General features: G+C 45.2%; 1 protein-coding gene and 1 non-coding gene across 4 annotated transcripts in view; both read right to left on the bottom strand.

Annotated features, from left to right (window-relative positions):
* Positions 1–23,048, bottom strand: part of PACSIN2 (protein kinase C and casein kinase substrate in neurons 2) — a 133,813-nt gene that overhangs the window by 96,860 nt on the left and 13,905 nt on the right. The window contains exon 2 of one of the 3 annotated variants that reach the window (XM_061204239.1): positions 8,016–8,114. The exons of the other annotated variants lie outside the window; for them this stretch is intronic. The gene's annotated coding sequence lies outside the window, so the exon portion shown is untranslated. The remainder of the gene's footprint in view (positions 1–8,015; positions 8,115–23,048) is intronic. 3 annotated transcript variants of the gene reach the window in all.
* LOC133101863 (U6 spliceosomal RNA) lies at positions 3,079–3,185 on the bottom strand. The gene has a single exon (XR_009702749.1). It is a non-coding gene; the product is annotated as a U6 spliceosomal RNA (small nuclear RNA).

Here is a 23,048-nt window from a genome sequence, read left to right as displayed (position 1 = left end):
GAGTTTTGGGGTACTTTCAGAAATAGAGTTAGAGATATGCTGTGCTAATGTTTTATTAGAGGCTTATTGGTGTCATTTCCCCCCTCATTTATTTATATGTACGCTCTCTCTGCTAGACTCTGGAAGTCACAAGCTAAATAATTCACCACACTTTTCCTTAAGCAGCTTAGAGTTTAGTAGGGTAGACAGACAAGCCCCCAGAGGACCACACAGTGTGACAAGTGCTACGTAATAGACCTAAGCAGGAGTGAAGGGGGTTTGGGGGTGGGAGGCTGGGAAGAGATGTGGGAAGACTCCCCAGGAGAGGGGACCCTGAGCTGAGTCAGGTAAGAAGGGGTTGTGTCACTCTGCACCTCTGGCTATGGCTTCCTCTTCCCCAGGGGAGAGGGCAGGGCACCATATGAAAGCTCCAACTTCACTGACCAGCGCCTTTCATTAAGGGCATGTGAACTAAAATATTGCCTGCCATATCAGTAAACAAAGGATGTTACAGCCATCAAGCCACCACATTACAGCGGCCCGACGGTGAGCCCTGAAGGAACTCAGGATAGAAACAAGATGCCCACCATCTAGCAGCCAATTGCCTCAGCCAACCCCGATGGTGCACCCTGAGGAGACTCAGGATGAGAAAGCACAGGATGCTGGCCCCATGTAGCTGAGGTGCATATCAAAGGAATGATTTCAGTGAGCCCAGACTCTTGTATCTTCCCATACATAGAAAAGTGCTAAATTCCTTAACTTGAGATATCTGGTTTTCTTTTATTAACAGTAACCCTTTGATATACGGACTACCTGGTCTTTTGTTACAAAAACTCCTATATATCCTGGCTCCCCACTGTGCCTCTTTGGAACAGTTTCTCAGCGTTATCTGAGAAGCTGTGTCCCAAGCTTGAAGTTCTCAGAATGTCCACCAAATAAAACGTAACTCTCAACTTTTAGGTTGTGCATTTTTTTTCGGTCAACAGGCAGAATCACCCAACTTAAGGCTGCCAACTTTATTTTGTCCACTAAGGACGTTAAGAAAAGAGAAAACCTAGCACTTAGCATTATTCCATTTCAAAGGCATTTTAATAATTTTAAAAAGGTATTTTAACACTAAAATGTGGGTCATACAACTTCAGAATAAACGAAAAGCCTCAAACTAAGTGTCTTTAGCTTAAACAATGATTATACTGTTGATATTTTAGCGGCACAGCAGTAAAAATACCATCATAAACTTGTGTTTGGAAACCCTGCAAACAGAGGATAAAATTAGGAACTATTTTATGACATTTTATATACATTTGCCAGGATCTTTACATACAATGATTCTACACTTCATGATAGCCCTACAAGGTGGGAGTACTGTCCCTATTTTTCAGATGAGGAAACTACGGCCGACGGGGCAGTGGCTTCTCTGTGGTCACGCAGCAGTGGCTGTGCATGGGCAGAACTGCTACACTTGGTTCCCTCTGACAGCGGAGCCTGTCCTGGGCCCCACAAACACTGAGTAGGAGCGTTCTAGGTGAACTCTGAGGTCCTTATCAGATACTAAACATCTATTTTATTGCTGTTGCTTTGGGGATAGCAAAGGAAGAATTCAGCTCTGCCACCTTTTACTTATTTATTTATTTTTGATAGTCCCAAACAACCAACTCAAATCCTTTGTGAAACCAGGAGAGGTATAAATATGTAAATAAATGAACGTGATCCCAAGCATTCCAGAATGCTACCATTACCTTCTCCTTTCTCCTTCCCCATTTTGGACCTGTGCTAGGGATAAGATGGGAAAGATGGAAAAGATCAAGAACCCCATGTGCCAAGAAACTGGAAACATTTGAACTCTTATTCAAGATTTTCAATCCTATACTTCAATTTGGCATGTAATAAGAATACATTAAGTGTTTAATAAATGAATGAATCTAAAGCTCGCAGGCACTGTTGAGTGTTATAGAAAGTCAACTTAAAAGACATGGTCTCTAACCTCTAAAAGCTTCCATTCTCAGTCTGAAATATGACTACAAATATAATACAAACTTAGAAGTGTATCTTGTTTTACAAATTTTACGTTTTTCTTCTACTTTCACCATTTAAAATGGAAGTCTACTATACTAAACAGTCTTTTAACACAATGTTCCCAGTCATACTCTGGCACGGGTCACGATCCTGCCGTGTGAGGACACAGGCCAGGTAACCATTGGAGGCAGGTCCCCTACAGGGCCATCCACAGACTTCTGCGTGAGAAAAGCAGCACTGAGTGGGGGCAGAGGTGAGCAGATGCAGGATCTTGGCCAGTCTGTAAGCTTCCTGTGCCTCTACCTGTAACATGAAGACGGCCTCAATAACCACCTCAGGGCTTGGGGAGACTGAGTGAGATAAGGTACACGTAGTGTGTTTTTCAATGGTAGCCATGGAGATCACCTCCTGATGACAGAACTGGACGCTCCAGAGGATGCTGGTCACAACTGAAGTCAGGGAAGGGTCAAAGGGGCCTCTCCAAGAGTAGGGCTGAAACACAGGAGGCACATACTCAGGCGGCAGCAGCATAAGGTTAACCCCCAGGAAATTCAGAGAGTAGGCAATCAGTAAATGTCGGAAAATCAATGAATCAATGCCATAACAATTCAAATGGAAACGAACTCACAATGACCACAGGAATGGAGTATGGATACGGAGAGGCTGGTTCAGAAGGTCTCATGAAGGAAGATAAAGTGAGGGAACCCTGCCAAGAGGCTGACTGGGCTGAGCACCTGGCAGGAGTCACAGGGAGAAAGCAAGCCACTCAGCCTGGCAGTGGTCACTTTGCATTTGTGACAGGTGGCCCATCTTAAGATGAGGGACATGTATCTCCCATGTGTGAAACTAAGCTAAAGACGGACAGGTTACAAAACAGTTTAAATATTATGACCCCATTTGTTTTGCTTTGTTTTGTTTTTAAAGTTGCTATCCTTTAATCATACCAAAAAGTTAGCCCTAATTTGATAAAATATCAAACAGAAAAACTGATTAATCTCATTGATATCTTATAGGCAGAGATTCTATTGAAAATGTCCAGCATTTGATAGGCAAAGGGGATGAAGCACATAATAACAGATTTGAAAAAATATGGAACGCTTCACGAATTTGCGTGTCATCCTTGCACAGGGGCCATGCTAATCTTCTCTGTATCATTCCAATTTTAGTATATGTGCTGCCGAAGCGAGCACCCCTGTTTGTTTTTAAAAATCACATTTGCGTGTGTGACTTTAACAATCTGGAGAAGTGTACATCTAGGTATTGACAGTGATTTTCTCTTTTGAAAACCTATATTTGTACTTTACAAAGTACATGTACTGATTTTATAATGAAAAAATAAATGAGTTCCTTTAGGAGTTTTTAAAACCAGACAGATGATGCCAAGGCTGGGTTCAAAAGGGCTGTCCAGATCCCCACTACTGAGAGGGGGTTCAGGACCACAACTCGCAGAAGTCCTTTGTAAACCGACAGATACAGGGAGGTCACAGGCAAACCCCTGCCTGCAGGGCATGTCACCTCCTGCAGCTGGCTTCACCAATTGTGCAATATTTCTTGGGGGAAAGAGGAGGGACGAGATTCCTGAGCACTCCACAAAATTTATTCCATAAAGTCTGAGATTTTAAACCATTTCTGTAAAGAAACACAAGTTCCAGGAAGAGTTAAGACTCTCCAGCTGCGCTGAAAAGCAGCAGGTGCTGGCCCCAGCCTCAAGCCAGAAATCTCATCCACAGTGTGGAAGTTCTTTAAAACCTCCACATCACATGAATTAATTCCATGCAGAGGCAGGTCTAAGGGAGACAATCTGGTATATAATCAAGTCTTAGTTTGCTGGATGAAGAGAACCAAGTGAAAGGCCCCATCCCCAGCGCCATCCACACACAGGCAAGGACGAGACTTAGGCTCTCAACAGCCAGACCGCCCCTTCCCTAAGAGGGGACAGTGCCTCTGACAGCTCACATGACTGGTGACCACCAAACGCATTCAGTTAACATACACACACACAAAGCTGTCATAAAGGCCTGAAACAGGTAAGACGAGACAAACCTACACACTGGGAGTAGGGCTGGGGGTAACTGTATAAACAGTCACAAGTTAGTACTAACTTCCAGGGCCAAGATCTTCTTAAAGCGTGACACCACCAAGTGTGCTTATTATACATCATGACAATGTTCACTTTTACAACTCATAACTCGGTGACTGTGTTTGCAGGTTAACTGAGGGAGCACAAAGACAGCGAGTTTATCCAGATCCTGGGTCACTTTGTGCTTGTTCCCTCAGTATACCCTTCACAATCCACTCACAATCCCCCACCTCTTAGAAAGTGTCTTGGGGTTCAGGAGGAGGGGCTAGGATCTTTAAATGGAATCAGTATTTCTCTACTACATTCACTGAAAGACCAGACTCACAATTTGTAAGGTCAAATTGCTGCACATATAAGAAATAGGCCACATCCAAATTCATTAGATTCAAATGTTCTTTACAGTAAATTAGTGTGACAATAAATAGTCAAGATTTTCTTTCTATTCCATAAATACATTCCAACTAATTTGTAACCTCATTTTAATTGGAATTATTGTCTGATGGCACACTAATGATTTTTCTTCTTCAAAGATGTTAAGAAATATTATTACATAGTTATTAGCAGTACCACTTCACATTGGTTTAGATGCAAGTTTTTCTTCCTATCCGGGCCTTGAGGAGGAAACAAATACATTTAAGACGAGTAACAGCCTGAACAACTCTGGCAACAATCAACATCATAACACCTACACTATCAAAAACAACCTGGGATTCATTATAGCTGTAGATTGGAAATGTTTTTCTCTCTCTTTTTTTAAAATTTATTTATTTATTTATTTTGGCTGCGTGGGGTCTTTGTTGCTGCATGCGGGCTTTCCCTAGTTGCAGTGAGCCAGGGCTACTCTTCATTGCGGTGCACAGGCTTCTCATTGGGGTGGCTTCTCTTTGTGGTGGAGCACGGGCTCTAGGCGCACAGGCTTCAGTAGTTGTGGCACGTGGGCTCAGTAGTTGTGGCTCGTGGGCTCTAGAGCGCAGGCTCAGTAGTTGTGGCGCACGGGCTTAGTTGCTCCATGGCATGTGGGATCTTCCCGGACCAGGGCTCGAACCCATGTCCCCTGCGTTGGCAGGCGGATTCTTAACCATTGCACCACCAGGGCAGCCCTTTCTCTTTATTTTTTATCAAAAATGTTAAACATATAAAAAAGAGAGACTAGAACAATGACCCCTAGTTTCAACAATTATCAACACATGGCCAATCTTGTTCCACCTATGATTATGAAAATTGTTAAATGCTCACAGAAGCATGCAACTCAAAAAAATCTTTACTTGACCCTGCAGGTCCACAGCACGCATCCTCACGCTGGGAAGAGGCACAAAGCAAAAAGAGCCGGGGTCTTGGCCTGAAAGGACCAGCAACCCAGTGGGAAACCAGAGCCACATAAAACATGTATAAAATCAAGGAATAAAAATACTAAGCCTGCAAGGTGAACCTCTGCAGTGATAAGCCATGCTGACGTCACTGTACTCCCTGATACGATACAATGAGGACAGCACTTCACCTCTGCATATTCTTCACCCAAACTCATCAGGCCAGTCTAACAGTGTGAAAAACACCAGGCAAACCCAAATTGAGGGCCATTCCACAAAATATCTGACTAGCACTCTTCAAAACTGTCAAGGTCATGAAAAATAAGGAAAGACAGAAAGTGTCACAGATGGAGGAGACTAAGGAGCCATGAGGACTAAATGCAATGTGATATCCTGGACTGCATCCTGGAACAGACCGAGAACCTCACTAGGGAAACTAGTGAAATCCAAGTAAAGCCTGTACTTTATTTAATAACACTGTCCAATGTTAATTTCTTAATTCTGACAAATGTGTCATGTTTAGGTTAAGTTAACATTAGGGAAAACTGGGTGAAAGGTACATGAAGAATCTCTGTTTTATCTTTGCAACTTTACTGTATATCTAAAATATTTCCAAAATAAAGTTTATTACAAAAATAATAATATAAAAAATTTAACTGGCTAATGAATATTCATTATATCCTTCACAAGGAGGAGTCAGTGACAATGTAGTTTTCATTTCAAAATTCAGCCTGGGAAGATGAAACCTAAAGAAACAAAGCAATTTGTTAAAAAGTCTCAAAGAAAGTAAGCACCTTGAAATGAAGGCAGGGCCCCCGGCCACACCAGGTGATTGGTGGCAGCACACCACTGGGGAACCTGTGACTGTGATAATGAACTGGGCTGACAGCCAGAAGTGACTTCCTAACCTCGAGGCTGCCCCTGCCTGGTCTCCCGCTCCACCCAGAGCAGTGCTGGTCAGGTGCCAACCCAGTCTCCTTGTACCACCCTAAGCTGCCCCCAGCCTCCCCCCAGTCCCCTCCCCCTGCGCCCACCCTCACAGCACCAGCACCTCTCTTCATTCACTCAGCAATCTCTGAGGGGCTGCAGGTTACCACTAAGCTGAAAGCAATAAAAGGAGGCGGTAGTACAAACCACTACATAGTAATTCGTTTTTTAAAAATAGTAGTTTATCTAGAGCAAAGATGACCTGCGATCAGAACTGTACACCAGGAGACCTGAAGCTGCAGCACTGAACAAGGGAGGGGCTGGACGCAGCAGCAGCGGCAGCATCCTACCTGCAGTCTTTCTGACCTGGAGACCACGCGTGGAACAACCGAGCCTACGAGTGCTCACTCGTGCTTCTAAATAGCTTTGTACGTGCTTCTTTATAACAGCACCATCCTCCATTTGAAACAGGACACAATTCTAGAAATGAAAGTGCAGACTGGATTTTCAAACTAAGAACAGCATGTGGGGATTTCATTCATTCTGAAGCAGATTTAAGATGACTTCTGTGGCTGGGAGCAATGCAAAAGTAAACACCCGTGGCAGAGCAGCCGGATGTCTGCCTTCGCGCAGAAGCAAACGTGTCTTGCGCTTGAATGTCAGCCCAAATAAGAACTTATATGAAATATTCCTGCCCAAAATGCCCTGCAACAAAATTACTGAAAGACAAAGAGAGGAAACCAGCACTGCTGTTTTTAAAATAATCTTAAAATAAGATGGCAATCTAAAAAAGTTGTACTTGTTCTCCATAACAATTTGAAAATGAACACAATCTGCCATGTTTCTCATCGATGAGGCAATCCCTCCTCAGCAACTTCATTATTTCTGCGTATCCAGTAATTGAAGAGCGTCTTACAAAATGCAAGTCAAAACTCCCCCAGTGCCCTGAAGTATGCAACTAGGAATCTGGCCAAGACTGTCACTGCTCAACAGCCCTCCACTGAGGCTTCACCCTTTAACGTCACATTAAGAAAAAGGCTACATATGCTTCCCCCATTCATTTTTTTAATGTTTTCTTAAACTAGAAACTTTCCAAATACACCTTGGACTCTTTACACATTTGTCAGTTTTGCACAGTTCATGGGAAAGCTCTCAGGCCACACGCCTGTGGCTCCAGCAGGTTTGACAAGCCCCGCACCAGTGCCAGGCGTGGCCCCCTTCCCCAGATAGCCGGTGGGGTGGGTGCTACCCTCTCTGAGCTGCTGTGGAAGCAGGCTGTTGTACTCCATCCAATCTTAGGCCTGTGCCTGTCCCCCCCCACTCCCTTCCCCATCCTGTCTCACTGCCCTCGTTTCCTTGGCACCTAGGACAGGGCTTAGTACCTAGGGGCACAGCATATACCAAAAGAAGAAAGGAAAAAAAAAAAAAATCCATGAGAGAAATGGCAGCTTTGCCCTTGGGCATGTACAGCTCAGGTGTGAATGCCAAGCCTCAGGAATAGCAGTGCACCTCAACTCGAAGCCTAGAACAAATCCCAGCTCACAACCTACCGGCTGTGGCCTCACAAAGTGATTTCACTCTGAGTCTCAGTTTCCTCGACTGTAAAAAGATCAGCCCCTCCCACCCCTTTTCTTTCTCTCTCCATCCCAGACCAACACAAGGTAGCCATGTGGAGCAAGCGTGTCTGCTCTACGGAAGCATCTGACCTTTGCGGAGGCTGTGCCAAAGCCTGGAACACAGTCAGGGAAAGTCAGCACGTCCCCCGGCTAGCGCGGCATCTGCTGCGTGCACCATATCCTCCGGACCTGTTACAAAGGTGGTGTTTTGGTCACATTCTGACTCTCTTGTATCACTCTCTCATAGGTCTGAACCTGAGTGAGTTTAACTTATGAACTCTCTCAAATCCAATGCCAATGCTCAATTATTAGCATGTATTAAGCTCCCACCATACGCTCACCACAAAGTTAAGTGCTTTCAAGGGATACAGAGATCCTTTAAGTCAAAGTCCCCATTCTTGTGATTTACTCATCAGGAAGAAAGAACAAAAATAATTCTATTAAAAAGCAGAATAGAGGAAGGAGGGGTTGCCTCTTCTTATATTGACCAGGTACAGACTGGAAACGGACCCACAGGCTGTGGGGAGAGAGGCATGGAGAGTTATCGTTTAGTGGGGACAGAGATTCAGTTTGGGACGATGAAAAAGCTCTGGAGGTGGCTAGCTGGTGATGGTGGCTGCACGACAGTGTGAATGTATGATACTTAATGCCACAAAACTGTACAGTTAAAAATGGTCAAAATGGTCAATTTTATGTTATGTATATTTTACCACACACACACAATTTTAATTTAGAAAAAAAGACACGGACCCACACATATTTCAAGATTTCCTAAGTGACAGAGGTAGAGTCCCAAGGTTCAGGAGGGCCACTCAGTAGTGATGCTGTCTCAATCAAACGTGCACTCGGAAGAAAAGAAAACCAGATTTTTACCTCACACCAAACTCAAAAATCAGTTACAAATTACTCCAGAAAGACTAAGGGTTAATATGAAAAGCAAAAACTTAAAATTGTTAAAAGAAAATACCGAATATCTTTACGATCTCGCAGCAGAAAAGGATTTCCTTTAAAAAGTTCTTAAAAATACCTATCATAAAAGAAAGGATTAATATAGACAGCTACATTGAAATTTAAAATGTTTAACAAAAGACAACATAGTGAAAGTGAAAAGACATGCACAAACTATGAGACAATTCCTGTACCTCATATAACCAATAAATTGATTGGTATACAGAATGTATAAAGAACCCATACAAATCAATAAGAAAAATACAGACAACCCAAGAGAAAAAATGGGAAAAGCCTTAATCAGGCATGTCACCAAGAGAACCCATGAATTGTTAATACCCATGTGGAAAGAGGCTCATCACCCTCAGTAAGCAGGTTAAGTTCAGACTAGAATGAGATAACATTTGACATCCACTAGGTGGGTAGGATTAAGAAGCGTGACCATTCGCCCGTCTGGGCGAGGATGTGAACAATGGGAACTCACACATGTGCCGGGTGGGAGAGTAAACTGGCACACCCCCGGGGGAGGTATTTCTGCATGCTGAGCACACTCGCCCCCAGAGGCCGCAAGTCTACTCCTATGTAAACCTTAGAGAAATGATTGCGCCAGGAGACCTGTACAAAGAAGGTTCATAACCACAGTACTCCTACTGGTCAAAAAAAATGGAAGCAACGCAATATCTGCTGACAGGAGGATGATAAATTGTGGTCTATGCATGTGATGGTTAAGTTTACGTGTCACGAAATACCCAGATATTTCATCAAACATTATTCTGCGTGTTTCTGCAAGGGTGTTTTCTGATAAGATTAACATTTTAATTGGTAAAATAGATTGCCCTCCAAAATGTTGGCGAGCCCCAATCCAATCACTTGAAGGCCTGGATAGAACCAAAAAGCCAATCCTCCCCAAGTAAGAGGGAATTCTCCACCTGTCAGCCTTCAGTCTTCATTTGCACCATCAACTCTCCCGGGTCTCTAGGCTGCCAGCCTTTGCAGGGAACTGGAACTGCACTACCGGCTCTCCTGGGCTCGAGCCTGTGCTGAGTTGGGCTTGCTAGTCTCCACAATCACGTGAGCCAATTCCTCAAAATAAATCTCTTTCTGTACACATATAGATCCTATCGCTTCTCTTTCTCTGGAGAACCCTAATACAATATACACAGTGGAATATTATTCAGTAGTAAAAATGAAATTCGCAGATTACTTGATTCCCTTTTGATAAAGTTCATAAAAACTGAATATATTATTTATAGACACATATATATGTGTGTAAGTGTTCTCTGTTTTAAAAAAGCAAGAGAATGATCAAATATCCTGGAATACCTTTGCCCCTGGCAGGAAGCCCCAACCAAGAGCCTCCCTGTGGTGCACAATGGTTTCAAGCTGGGAGGCTGGTTTTGAGGTTTTTATAATTATGCTTCGAAACTTACATATCCATCACCCATTGTTTACATAAATTTTAAGCTAATAAAGCATTTCTAAACTAGAGGCAAAAAAGAAAAGTGCTACAAGAAAGACCCAAGGAAAAAAACACAGGTGTTCAACAAATGCCAGGCTAAAATCAGACCAATGCTGAGACCCGCCCCTCCCACCAAGGCTTTCCAGGCCAGTCTGGAAGGTCTAATCTGACCTGTACCCCTCCAGGGTTCGGATCATTCAGGCCTTCCCTCCCTCTCTCATGTTGAGAACATTGGTCCACTTATTTTGCATGCGGAAGAGGAAGGGGAAGGTTAGAAATTACGACTGGGCTAATTCCTTGCAGAGAGAAAACAGAACCATGTGCACCTGCCAGGCTAAGCCACCTGCTGCTGACCCTCGGTGCCCTAGATGTCATACTTGGTTCTCAGTGCTCCTACTACAACAAAACTGCTCCCCTGGCCGTTTAGAGGTGGCTTGTTACTTTTTGCAATCCTCTTCCCCCCTTGACCCCAGGGATTTATTCCTGGTTCCTGCAGGGTGAGAGCAGAAGCCACACCCACGGTGCAATGGGAAGGGCAGGCCTTAGGAACAGGTGGTCATGTGCTCCAGACAGAAGAGAAACACAGGGCCAGCTCAGGCTGGACAGACACTGCCACAGCGGCTCCTCTGGCCCCTCTCCCCACAAGCCTGTCAAGTCCACAGGATCATCTGGGGATTCATAGATGTGAGGGAAGAGTGCTGCATGCAGGCCTCCCTGTCATGCCTAGAGTTTAATTAAATGGCCACTTAACGTGCTCACTGCTGAGTTCTGGTAAGTATTTCTGTACTCGCTCTATGACCACTTTTCTTAGATTTTTATTAGGATTAGCTGCAGAATTTTATTATATGCCTTCCAACCATCTGCTGATTTAGTCAACGTAGGTTTTCTTTTTGTGTAGTGAATTGTTATGCATGACATTTAATTGAGCACTTACTATGCACCAAGCCCTGCTCTAACCACTTTACATGTAATATCCCATTTAGTCCTGACACCAACTCTGTACGATGGCACTCTTCTTGTCCTGCTAATTTTACAGATGAGGAGATTGAAGCTCAGGGAGATTAAACAATTTGGCCAAAGTCAGAGTTAGTACATGGCAGGACTGGGATACACTATATGCTCTAAGCCCTGGGCCACAGCTTTCTCCAGCTGACACAGTTCCTCACATGAGGCTACCCTTGTACTTCTGGAATAAACCTTGCTTGGTCATGCAGAATTAACCTTTTACTACACTACTGTATTCAAGTTATTGTTTTACTTAGAAACATATTTAGAAATGTTGCAGATATATATATAAACATATATATGCACACACACATAGGAAATTGGTCTATAGCTTTCTCTAGATAATAGATGGAACAGGAAATAGGAAACCTAAACACTATAAAGAGATAAGCATATTTGACTACATAAAAATCTTCAAATTTTATGGAAAAAGACATCTAAACAAAGGAAAAACAAATCATAGAAACAGTAGCCAGGGGGATTGTTGTATCTGCAATACTAACAACAAAGGATTTATAGCCCAATATACAAAACCTCCTAAAAACTGAAAAGAAAAACAATTCAATGCCGGGGGGTGGGGGGGGACGACAAAAAGCATGTATATAGAATTCACAGAAGAAGAAGAAATACTAATGGCCAATAAACATGTGAAGTGATGCTCAACTTCACTAGTACTCAGGAAAATATAAATTAAAATAACAATGGGAGGGAACTCCCTGGCAGTCCAGTGGTTAGGACTTGGCACTTTCACTGCCCGGCCAGGTTTGATCCCTGGTCAAAAAAAACACAATGGGATATGAATTTTACCCATCAGATTAGGAAAAAAAACATCTAGTGCTGGTGGAAATGCCCAGTAAATGGTGTCCTCATACACTGTTGGTGTATGTCCTACAAAAAGGCTGAAGCTATTCAATCTGGCCTAACTTCCAGAAACTACTGACCTGGAGAGATACCCAGAGTATAGCATTCATTCATTCATTCACTCAACAATAAACACCTACCACATGCAGAGCACTTTGTTAGATCTTTGTTCTGAGAGAGCTTAAAATCAGGAGCGTAAAAGCTAAGGGGAAGTGAAAACAGCAAGTTGCTGAGTGATGCCTACAGTATTACTCCTTTTATTAAAACACACACTGATGTTTGTGAGAGCATGGAGGAAGTTGTGAAGGCTCTGCTACACTGAAGTGGTCAACGCTGGTTCATCTCAGACTGTCGGTGTTGGAGGTTTATTACCATCTTGCTGTGCATACATCTTTTTTGTTTCGCTTGGCATGAGCATACAGCAAAAAATGCAATAACCTGTAACTTTGAGAAATCTAATAAAGAATATTGCAAACAGCTGTCATTGCACACAACAAAGAAGAGCACAAGGTCCACATCAAGTTGGCGGCAGAGCCAAGAGTCCACCCTCTGTCCGGCTGACTGACCGCAAAGCTGGGCTCTTCACTCCAGATGATACCGTTTCTCCTCACTTGAGTTCACCCACCCACACAGGACAGAACTCAGGAAGGCTGCTATGCTCATGCGGGCAGTAAGTTTCGGGAGGCAGTCTGGCAACATTTCTTGAATTCATAAGAATCACATATTTCTTGAGCTCCTATGGGTGATGTGCTATGTTTTTTTGCCTCTAGAAGCTCAGGTGGACTCATTGGAGATAATACAAAAGTGCATTTGCTATCAGGATGCATCCTGGCCTTTGGTTAATGTGTTATCCATTTCATGGGCACTCTACAAAGCGTTTCCCAACAGGCTGCTCTTTGTCCAGCACCCATTCCTCCTCCTTCTGGCAACAACATTCCAACTGGGCTTTGAGGAATCCCCCACCCCCTGGAAACAATCCCCTCCCCAGCTCCTCTGCAGGGTCCCTCTGGGTCTGTGAAGCTACCTTACCCAACGTCTCCCAAGGAAGTGCTTTTATGCTCAGGTTAGCTTAGCACCACAGAACTGTGACCAGTACATTGTTTCCTGACTGAAAGGAACACCATCCCTCTTGAGGAACCCCCAACAACAGGGGTATTATGAAGCTTTGTCACTTAGGAGAAATAGCAAGTGCTTCTACAAAGGATAGACAAAGAAACCTCAAAAGCCTTCAGATGTTCTTCCCACTGCCTAAGGCCCAGTGACAGTTACATCTGTTTATACCTCTACTAACAGAAAAATATTCAACTAAGACAGAAAGAAATGAATGGCCCAGGTCGAATACCTGCTTCTCCATGAATTCTCTGATCCCTTCCTGCTGGGAGTACATGCTGTCTCTGAAGGCATCTGCCGCTTTTTAACTTGTGCTACAGATTCTGAAATACAGAAATTGCCCCCACCAGGCTGGAAGCTTCCTAAGAGCAGAATCCCTGTCTAATTTACTAAAAGAGCCCCTTGGCATTGTGGCCACATGTGACAAACAGAACCGCATGTTGCCCAGTGTGCTAAACAAGTGTTTGTCCCCAAACCTGTTTATGTCAATTGTACATATAAATTGCAGGGACTGCTCTGGTGGCACAGTGGATAAGAATCCGCCTGCCAATGCAGGGGACGTGGGTTTGAGCCCTGGTCCGGGAGGATCCCACATGCCGCGGAGCAACTAAGCCCGTGCGCCACAACTAATGAGCCTGCGCTCTAGAACCCGTGAGCCACAACTACCGAAGCCCGCGCGCCTAGAGCCCGTGCTCCGCAACAAGAGAAGCCACCGCAATGAGAAGCCCATGCACCGCAACGAAGAGTAGCCCCTGCTCACCGCAACTAGAGAAAGCCTGCGTGCAGCAACGAAGACCCAACACAGCCAAAAATAAATAAAATTAAATCTTAAATAAATAAATGCATATGTACTTATAAATATATATGGATGTGTATATGTGAATGTATATAAATACATACATATACACATACATACATACTTAACTATATAAGCCTATGAAATAAGTGTACAGTTGCTAAGATTTTTAAAAACTTTAAAAACCCTAACTAAATCATAGGTGTGGGTAAGACAGGTAAGATAAGTGGACTGGGTGAAAATTTGTAAAATCTAGGATTTAGCAACTCAGGTTGCTTTACATATCCAAGTTCTCAATCCTCTTCAGGCAAAAACCAAATATCAAACAATAAATTATAGGTGTAGTTTATGTAAGAAAACAACTGACAAGTCTGATCAGCTAATTCAAAGTAAAAGAAAAGGTCAATGAAAGATTGGCACATGAAATATAATCTTTTTTTAAAGTTAGAAATAAAATGCCTAAACTATGTATTTTTTTAATGATTCTTGCTTTACCTAACCTCTTCAGTTAGCTGACTACTGGCCAGTCTCAGTCCCATGAGACAAATGCTAAGCTACCATTGGTCAGGGGTCATATCAAGCACTGGGGACAGCACTGCCTCATGTAAAATAAACTAGTGTAAGACTCAGCTGAAGGAGCTGTGCACAGGCTATGAGGCACCACACTTAGCATGGCATTAAAAACATTCTTCCCTGCCATCAGTGAAAACAGAACAGCTATGTAATTCCCTTAAAGACCAGGACAAATTAATAAAAAGTATCTAATTCAGAATTCTCAATTTCCAATCTAAAAGAAAAAGCCCCAAGGAATTCCCTGGCCGTCCAGGGGTTAGGACTTGGCACTTTCACTGCTGTGGGCCCGGGTTCGTTCCCTGGTCCGGGAACTAGGATCCCACAAGCCGCGCGGTGTGGCCAAAAAAAGGAAAAGAAATGAAATGAAATAAATAAAAATAAATAAAAGAAGGGACTTCCCTGGTGGCGCAGTGATTAAGACTCCATTCTCCCAACGCAGGGGGCCCGGGTTCGATCCCTGGTCAGGGAACTAGATCCCACATGCATGCCGCAACTAAGGAGCAGGCGAGACCCAGCACAAAAGAGAGGAGGGGGGAGGGGAAGGGGGAGGGAGGGGGAGGGAGGGGGAGGGAGGGGAAGGGAGAGGGGGAGGGAGAGTGAGAGAAAGAGAGGAAGCGAGAAAGAAAGGAAGAGAGAGAGAGGAAGAGAGAGAGAAAGAGAAAAAGGCAGGAAGGGAGGGAGGGAGGGAGGGAGGAAGGAAGGGAGGGAGGGAGGGACGGAGGGAGGGAGGAAGGGAGGAAGGAAGGAAGGAAGGAGGGAAGGAAGGCAGAAAAGAAAAAGCCTCAGGTTTCCCTGAAGGCACTCTGATGTTGATATGTTAACCTAATAAAACTTTGCTCCCAAAGGGATAACTAATAAGGACCTGCTGTATAAAAACAAAAACAGAAACAAAACTTTGCTCCCACCTGGCACTCATCCACCTCCCCAAATTGAGCCTGGAGATAATGTGAAAACCCACCTGCCAGGGACAAAAGTATGATGCCTATGAGCTTTTGTGCCTGACCCAGGACAGCTGGTTAGCTACACCTGATGCAGAGATGGCTCCAAGTGGAAAAAACACTCCCTTTAGTCGGTGCTTCAGGACATCTGGGAATAAGGAGCAAAGCAAACCGGAAGAAAATGGAAATTAAATTTCTCTTACCTTACCTGTGCCAAAGATTACAAAGCTTTGGCCTATTTGACCATTACAAGATTAACTTAGCCTGGGGAAGTGTTTAACACCTCCCCCTTACGGAGACAGAGGTCTCCTCCTCCCCTTGGCTCACCAACAATGCCACCAATTTAATAACGATGAGATCTTGAAGTCAAGCTGTTGTGACTACACCAAAAGAGGCAAGTGCTTGCCCAAAAAAAGCGGTGTGGGGCGGGGACAGTGGTTGGAAAATAGAAATGAGGCCAATACTTAATTTTCCTTATTCTAAATTAAACCCTAGAGATGGATACATATTGGTTTGTTTCTTCTGTTTGATAACCAAAGGTCAGGAAAGCCGGATGCTCCCTATAAAGAATGAAATCAGGAAGTGTGCAGGGATGGCGCGACCAGAGAGAGACCCTCTCCTTCAGCTGCACACCTCTCAGGGCGGGGTGCTCACCCCCAGAGACTGGCTGGCTCCTCCCAGGGCTGCTCCTGATGGGCTCCACACTCTGCCCCCTGGGGCCAGCACATGGGCATGCTTGGAGGCTCCATGGTGGTCCCAGGCTCTACACACCCCTGGCTTCACTTCCTTCCACACCCAGACCCAGTTCCAGGGCTCAGCAACGTTACCCTTTACTAACCAGCACCCCCATCTGACCACATGAACCAGTCCTCAGCCAACCCCTCAGAAGGGCCTACCTGGTTTTGAAACACTTGCTAACATAAAGAGAACAGCACAAAGAACAGCCCCACCCCCGCACTCCATACCCCAAACACACACTCACACGTCTGTCTTCCAGCTTCAGGTGGTTTTAACCTCTGCCTCTACACCACATCATATTCTGAATGAAGGGGTCAAGTCTGAAAAAGACCTTGAAATCTGACAAGTGCTCCCCACCCTATCCCCACCCAGAAATCACTGAGTACACCCACATTCTCACCCCGGACTCTACAGCCCTATCTCCACTTGGAGCCATTCCACCCACCTCCACCCCACCGTGCCCTCCCCTCGCCGACTGCAGGGTTGATGTCCATTATGGGTTCATAGGGAGCCACCAGCCACCTATCCTCACCCCCACACCACCAGCACAAAGGACACATCAAGGTCATCTTGACTGAGCCTCAGGGTCTGGCACACCGCAAAAGTCCAGAATCAGGAAGCTCGAATTTTAATTTCAAAATGTTCTACATTATCTGGTCAGGCAACTCCAAGTTGATTTCCCTTTCCTCAGAATTAATACAGAAAAAACAAGCATTAGACAGGGGAGAAACATGAAAACGGAGACCAGGAGCTACACTGGAGACTTAAAAGAGGGCAATGATAGCTACCAAAAGAAAACTTGCTCAACGGGAAAGGAAAAGCCATCCAAACTAAACAAAATGATGCCGTTGTCATAAGCCACAAAGCTCGCCCACAGAAGTGGTCAGCAAGTCTGGCAAACATCCCAGCTGTTTAGGAAAAAGCAGTGGCCACCCAACTGGAACATCCACAAGTATAAGCCAAGGGCAGCATTAATCTGGTTAAACGAAATTAAAAAGAAGGACCTTGGAGCCTCTCTCCCCTTTCCAGCCATGCTACCACCAGACCAGCTCCAACCCACCATATCTTAGATCTCACACCACAACTGCTCATTCACACCACACGTTCATCAGGGCCTTGCAAGGCCCGCACTGTTCTGAGAGGACAGAATACGGGACAGGCCGCTGCTTGTGTGATGGTCTAATAGAGAGGGATCGAGGTAACTTAACACGCACTGAGATCCATGTGGGAGCACGATGACTTCAGACATGCAACAGAGACAGCAGGACAGGGAGCAAGTTTAGACTGAGTAGTCAGGGAAAGCCCACTGAGGAGGCGGCTTTGGTGCTATAACCAGAAGGATGAGAAGAAGCCATCCAGGCAAAGGACAGTCCAGGAAGTAGGAACCACATGTGCAAAGACTCTAAGAAGGGGCAGTTGTTACTGCAACAAACATTTGCCTCTCTACATCCAAACTCTACCCTTTTCTAGCCATTCCAGAAAACTTTCCTGAAACCCAGATCTGATCTTATCCTACTCTTCTGCTTAAAAACTTTTGTTAATTCCCAATGCCTATATAATATCCAAGTCCCTGAATTTCTCAAGCGAATTTTACTGTATGGAAATTATGCATACCCACACCACACAGAGATACAGACATCTCCACTGTCTCCATGAAGCCTCTCCTGACTACCATCTCCGGGCTGCACCCACAGCTCTCTCCCCTCACACCACTCTGACAGCTGTGGAGTCTGCTACCCCCTCCGTACTTGGTTAATGAGAGGAGACATTTCCCATGGCTGGGGTGTGTCCACATCTCTGCCCCCCAACACAGACCGGGACGGAGCCATGCACATCACAGCATTCAGAGGAACACAGGACAGACATAACCACTGACACCCCCACGCAGAGCTGTGTGTGAGCGGAGGCCGCACACTCACATCCCAGGCTGTCTTAACTGCCCTCTGCGGCCGGACGCTGAGAGGAGAGGCTGTGTCAAGGAGCCCAAGGGTGCCATACGCCTACCAGCCCCGTGCTACGGGTAAAGACCAAGACCGGCCTGCCTTCAAATCGTGGCTCTGCACCTCCTAGCTGGTAACACTGAACAAATAGCTTAGCTCCCTCTCTGAACCTGTTTCCTTTATGTGTAAAGAGGAGATAACAGTGTTAGCCTTGAACCCCTGCAGTGAGGGCTGGATATAATGTATGTGAAGTACCTCCCACATGGTAGGGGCTGGAACATTGATCCCTACTGTTATCTTTCAGGCTGGTTAGCTCTCCACAGAGGAGAATTCTATCTCAAGCCCCTAAACAACACCCCTAAACGCAGCTGGCTCTTCCCCTCAAGGACCTCACTGGCCACCCACCGTGGTGGTTCAAGACCACCCACTCTGAGCTCAGGAGGAAAGACTGCACACACCCCTACTGGCACCGTGTTCAGAAGTCAGACATGCGCCAAGAGCAGGAGTGGACAGCTACCAAATAAAACTTAAACCCATTTTCATAAAGCTACAACTCAACCTTCTATTTCCCTTACCTCCTTCCTCCCCCTCCCCACACACACACCAACGTGAAAGTAGACGGGTAAGATTGATTAATCCTGCCTCCTAGTAATTAAAGCAAAAAATACATTATGCAATGAACTGGAAATTTAATTCAAAGGTTCATATCTCAACAACCCAGGAGAGTCCAGCCTCAGGATCCATCAGCCAAAAGTCTAAAATTCCTTGAACTACAGCAGCTCAGGACTAAAAACACATAGTCACAGGCATGTGGACTACAGTGAAATGCAGCAAAACACTTCTAAATAGCTCTCTGTACTAAACACAGTTCAGTTAGCATTTCTTGCCAAACTTCTTCCTCTTTCAAAAAGAGACACCGGGACTTCCCTGTTGGCGCGGTGGTTAAGAATCTGCCTGTCGGGCCTCCCTGGTGGCGCAGCGGCTACGAACCCGCCTGCCAATGCAGGGGACACGGGTTTGAGCCCTGGTCCGGGAAGATGCCACGTGCCGCGGAGCAGCTAAGCCCGTGCACCACAGCTACTCAGCCTGCGCTCTAGAGCCCGCGAGCCACAACTACTGAGCCCGCAGGTCACAACTACTGAAGCCCGCACGCCTGGAGTCCGTGCTCCGCAACGAGAGGAGCCACCGCAATGAGAAGCCCGCACACCACAACGAAGAGTAGCCCCCTCTCGACACAACTAGAGAAAGCCCGCGCACAGCAACGAAGACACAACACAGCCCCCAAAAAAAAAAAACTGAAAGATAAAAGGTCACCATCTTATACTAAAAGAATCCTTCCCAAGAAAAGGCAGTTGCTAATCTTAACACATAAAAACTACACTGTAAGAACACGGTTTCAGACCAGCTCTTGTGACCCTCTGGGCTGGGGACACGCTGAAGACTCCACAGTCCTCAGGCAGTCCCCACGCTTGTCTCCATCTCCAACCTGGAGCTACTTCTGGAGGGACGGCACTCCAGCTCCAACGCACTGGGATAGTCAAGTGTACTGTGGGACACTGCAGCTAGGGCAGTGACCCGAGACACTGTGTCCCTCCCCTTCCAGAGGACAAGAAGTCACAAGAAGGATGTGCCCTGAAAGGTTCCTGGAGCGCTGCTTTGCTGCTGCTGAAGTGAACTGACTTGTTTCTAGAAGAGCTATTTACCCCCGAGCCAGAGTATCTGTGCTTTGAGGCAAAGAAAAGTTATATATGACAATGTTAAAGCTGTTCGCTTGGAATCTTCCACGCTTAAGTCCATGGATAAAATGAAAATAAAATATGAGCTCTAAAAAAGACCATGATATAAACTAGAATCCTTCTGATACTGTGCCAGAATGCTAACAAAATCTAAAAGACCTCAATCAGCCAAGTCTTAGAAGGAGACTTTGGGTAAAATGGCACAATGCAAGCGGTCCTCCTCTGGTGTGGTTGATTTAATGCTAAGAACAGCTGAGCAGGGGAGGCCTGATGTTGAACCCACCTCCCCAAGCCCCAGCTATCAGACAGGGAGGGACACCTCCAAGCTCCGCAGGGTACCATGAGCAGCAGAGGTGGCATGGGACAAGCACACTCAATAAGTAAGTATGGACTTTATTTCCAAAAGCCAGATACACAATGAATCCAGAAAAGTGAGTGCCCTGCTCCACAAGGACCCCCAGTGCACTTGTGGGAACACCTCAGCCTGCACACCCAAGCCCCACCTACACACACACGCCCTGCACACAGCCACCATTTGACCACCTCTCAACCTGAAGCATATGTACACGATGGCATGGTCCACCCAGTCCAGTGGGACACAGCCAGGGAAGAGGCCCAAATGGGTCTTGCAATTGGGTAAGGGGTTGCTGGGACAGGGAATTATGGTCTAGAAGGGGAGGCCATGGAAAGAAGCCACAACAGATGCCTTCTCCAACCCACCCTGCTCAGAAATCCTACAGGGTGGGCTTCAAACCTAGACTCCTCCAACCCTGCCTCACCTTTTAGACTGGAAACTCCATTTAGAACGCCTCCCGGACTCTCTCAGGACTCGACTTCCAACAATCGCCCCTTGGTCACATTACAAAGGGACAACTTCCCCCTCCGAGCCTCGGGGCTTCTCCGGACCCAGCTGCCCAGGAAGGACGGCTGGACACTGCAACATTTAATTAGCACTGAGCCAGACCCACAGTCCAAGTGTTCCTCCATGACGTGAGATGGCTATAGAGAAACTTCACCCTGGCATTTAGTCACGTTTCAAAATAACTTCAAAGGTGCAGTTTTGTGTTTGACATGAAGTTGCAGCAAGCCTTAGAAGGAAGCAGAGATATAAAGTTATTAAACGTAAATATTTAAAGAACTAACAGCTGTTAATGCCAGGGGGATGGCAGCTTGCAAACCTCCAGTCAGAATAATGACTCTGTTATGTCAGGGGCTGAGTAAAGGTCACTAATACTGTTTCATTCCACCCTCTGCAGAGAATACAAAGTTTTTTAAAGCAACTTTTCAGGAAGTTATTCTGTTCATTGGGTAGTGCCTTAAAAATTAAAACAAGAAAATAACTGGTGTGGAAAAAACAGTGTGCATATAAATCTCTTTAGCCAAGTACTAAATAATGCGCATTTCAAATGTCACTCAGAAGGCAGTTATTTGGGACTGAGGATGGAATTATGCAATCTTGCTAACAGTAAATATATATATTTGGTAACTTCAAGTGTCTGTAACGTCTACCATGTAGAGGCCTGAAAGCATGTTCCACTCATGTTTCCAGCCTTGAGCAAGGCAATTTGATGTGACAGGTGAAAAATTTCTGACCGCTAAAGGAACCAGTCAGAGAATGGACATGTCCAGGACAAAATGGTCACACTTAATTTTTGTTGCCATTTCTGATGATGTCCTCAGGCCTGGCTTGCTGAATTCCACAATCCTAAGCTGCAGACTGATCAAAAGCACCACACTTCCTAGCTATGAGGCCTGTCACTTAACCTCTCTAAGGCCAGCTTTCCACCTGCAAAACAAAGTTGTCATAAGAATAAGTGTCATCATGCATGGAAAAGTAGAGTACCTGGCACAAAATACGCCTCAATAAATATTAAATCGTTAAAAATCTATGCGATAACGATGGTGACGTCAAAAACCAGTTCAGGAAGGTGAAAGTTGGAAGTGAACTGGGAGGTTGGCAAAGAGCCTAGCCCCAAGCAGGCAGGATGAGGCCTGGATGCTCCAGCCCACCGAGGCTGACCTTCCCTCCATAAGGGACACGAGTTGTCTAACCATATTCTGTCTCCCCCGACTAGAATGTATGGTCTTGGTCTACTGTGTTTCTGCTGTAACCCCAGTGCCTAGAACTGTGTCTGGCACATGACAGAAATTCAAATATTTGTTCATTAAATGAATGGGATTTATGAACCTGTCAGAAGTGAATGCAAAAATGTTTGTGTCCATTTTGCGGGGGGGGTGGGGGGATGTAATCTGTTTTCATGAAATTCTGAAGGAGATCTGAGACCCAAATAAAGGTCAAGAAACACAGTGCTGAGTTTCAAGCACATATATCAGAACACCGATGACCAAGGTTAGGTGAGTAGGGAAGTAAAATTGCAGAGCAAAATCTAACAAAGAGGAGAGCTTTCCTAGAAAAGAGAAGGCCTCTCAGGGGCTGGCCACCATGCAATTGGCAGCTTAGCCAGGGGCAGGCCCCAGCCTTTAAGTCTGTGGTTTGGATTCGGGAATGTACTTTGCAACTAGAGCCTTACGTTAAAGAGGAGCAGGAATTTGTTGAATTAAAAGATATAGGGACTTCCTTGGTGGTCCAGTGGTTAAGAATCCGCCTTCCAATGCAGGGGACGCGGGTTCGATCCCTGGTCAAGGAACTAAGATCCCACATGCCGTGAGGCAACTAAGCCCATGCGCCGCAATTACTGAGCAAGCGAGCCACAACTAGAGAAAAGCCTGCGTGCTGCAATGAAAGATCCCACGTGCTGCAACGAAAGATCCCACTGCTGCAATTAAGACCTGATGCAGCCAAAAATAAAATAAAATAAAATAAAATAATATTTTTTAAAAAATAAAAATTAAAAATATATATGAAAAAATTAAAAATTAAAATAAAAATATATATGTATCACTCTGCCCCCGGAAGGCACCCTAGGAGACACTAGTGAGGGTGAACCAGAATCAATGCCTCAGAGAATCGAGGGATCCAGCAGAATTCAAGATACCTCAGGTGTAACTACCTTCTTTG

The sequence above is a fragment of the Eubalaena glacialis genome, chromosome 11, assembly GCF_028564815.1.
Source record: "Eubalaena glacialis isolate mEubGla1 chromosome 11, mEubGla1.1.hap2.+ XY, whole genome shotgun sequence".
Lineage (NCBI taxonomy): Eukaryota > Metazoa > Chordata > Mammalia > Artiodactyla > Balaenidae > Eubalaena > Eubalaena glacialis.
The sequence above is the reverse complement of the archived record's forward strand: the minus strand, read 5'-3'. Positions and strand labels throughout refer to the sequence as shown.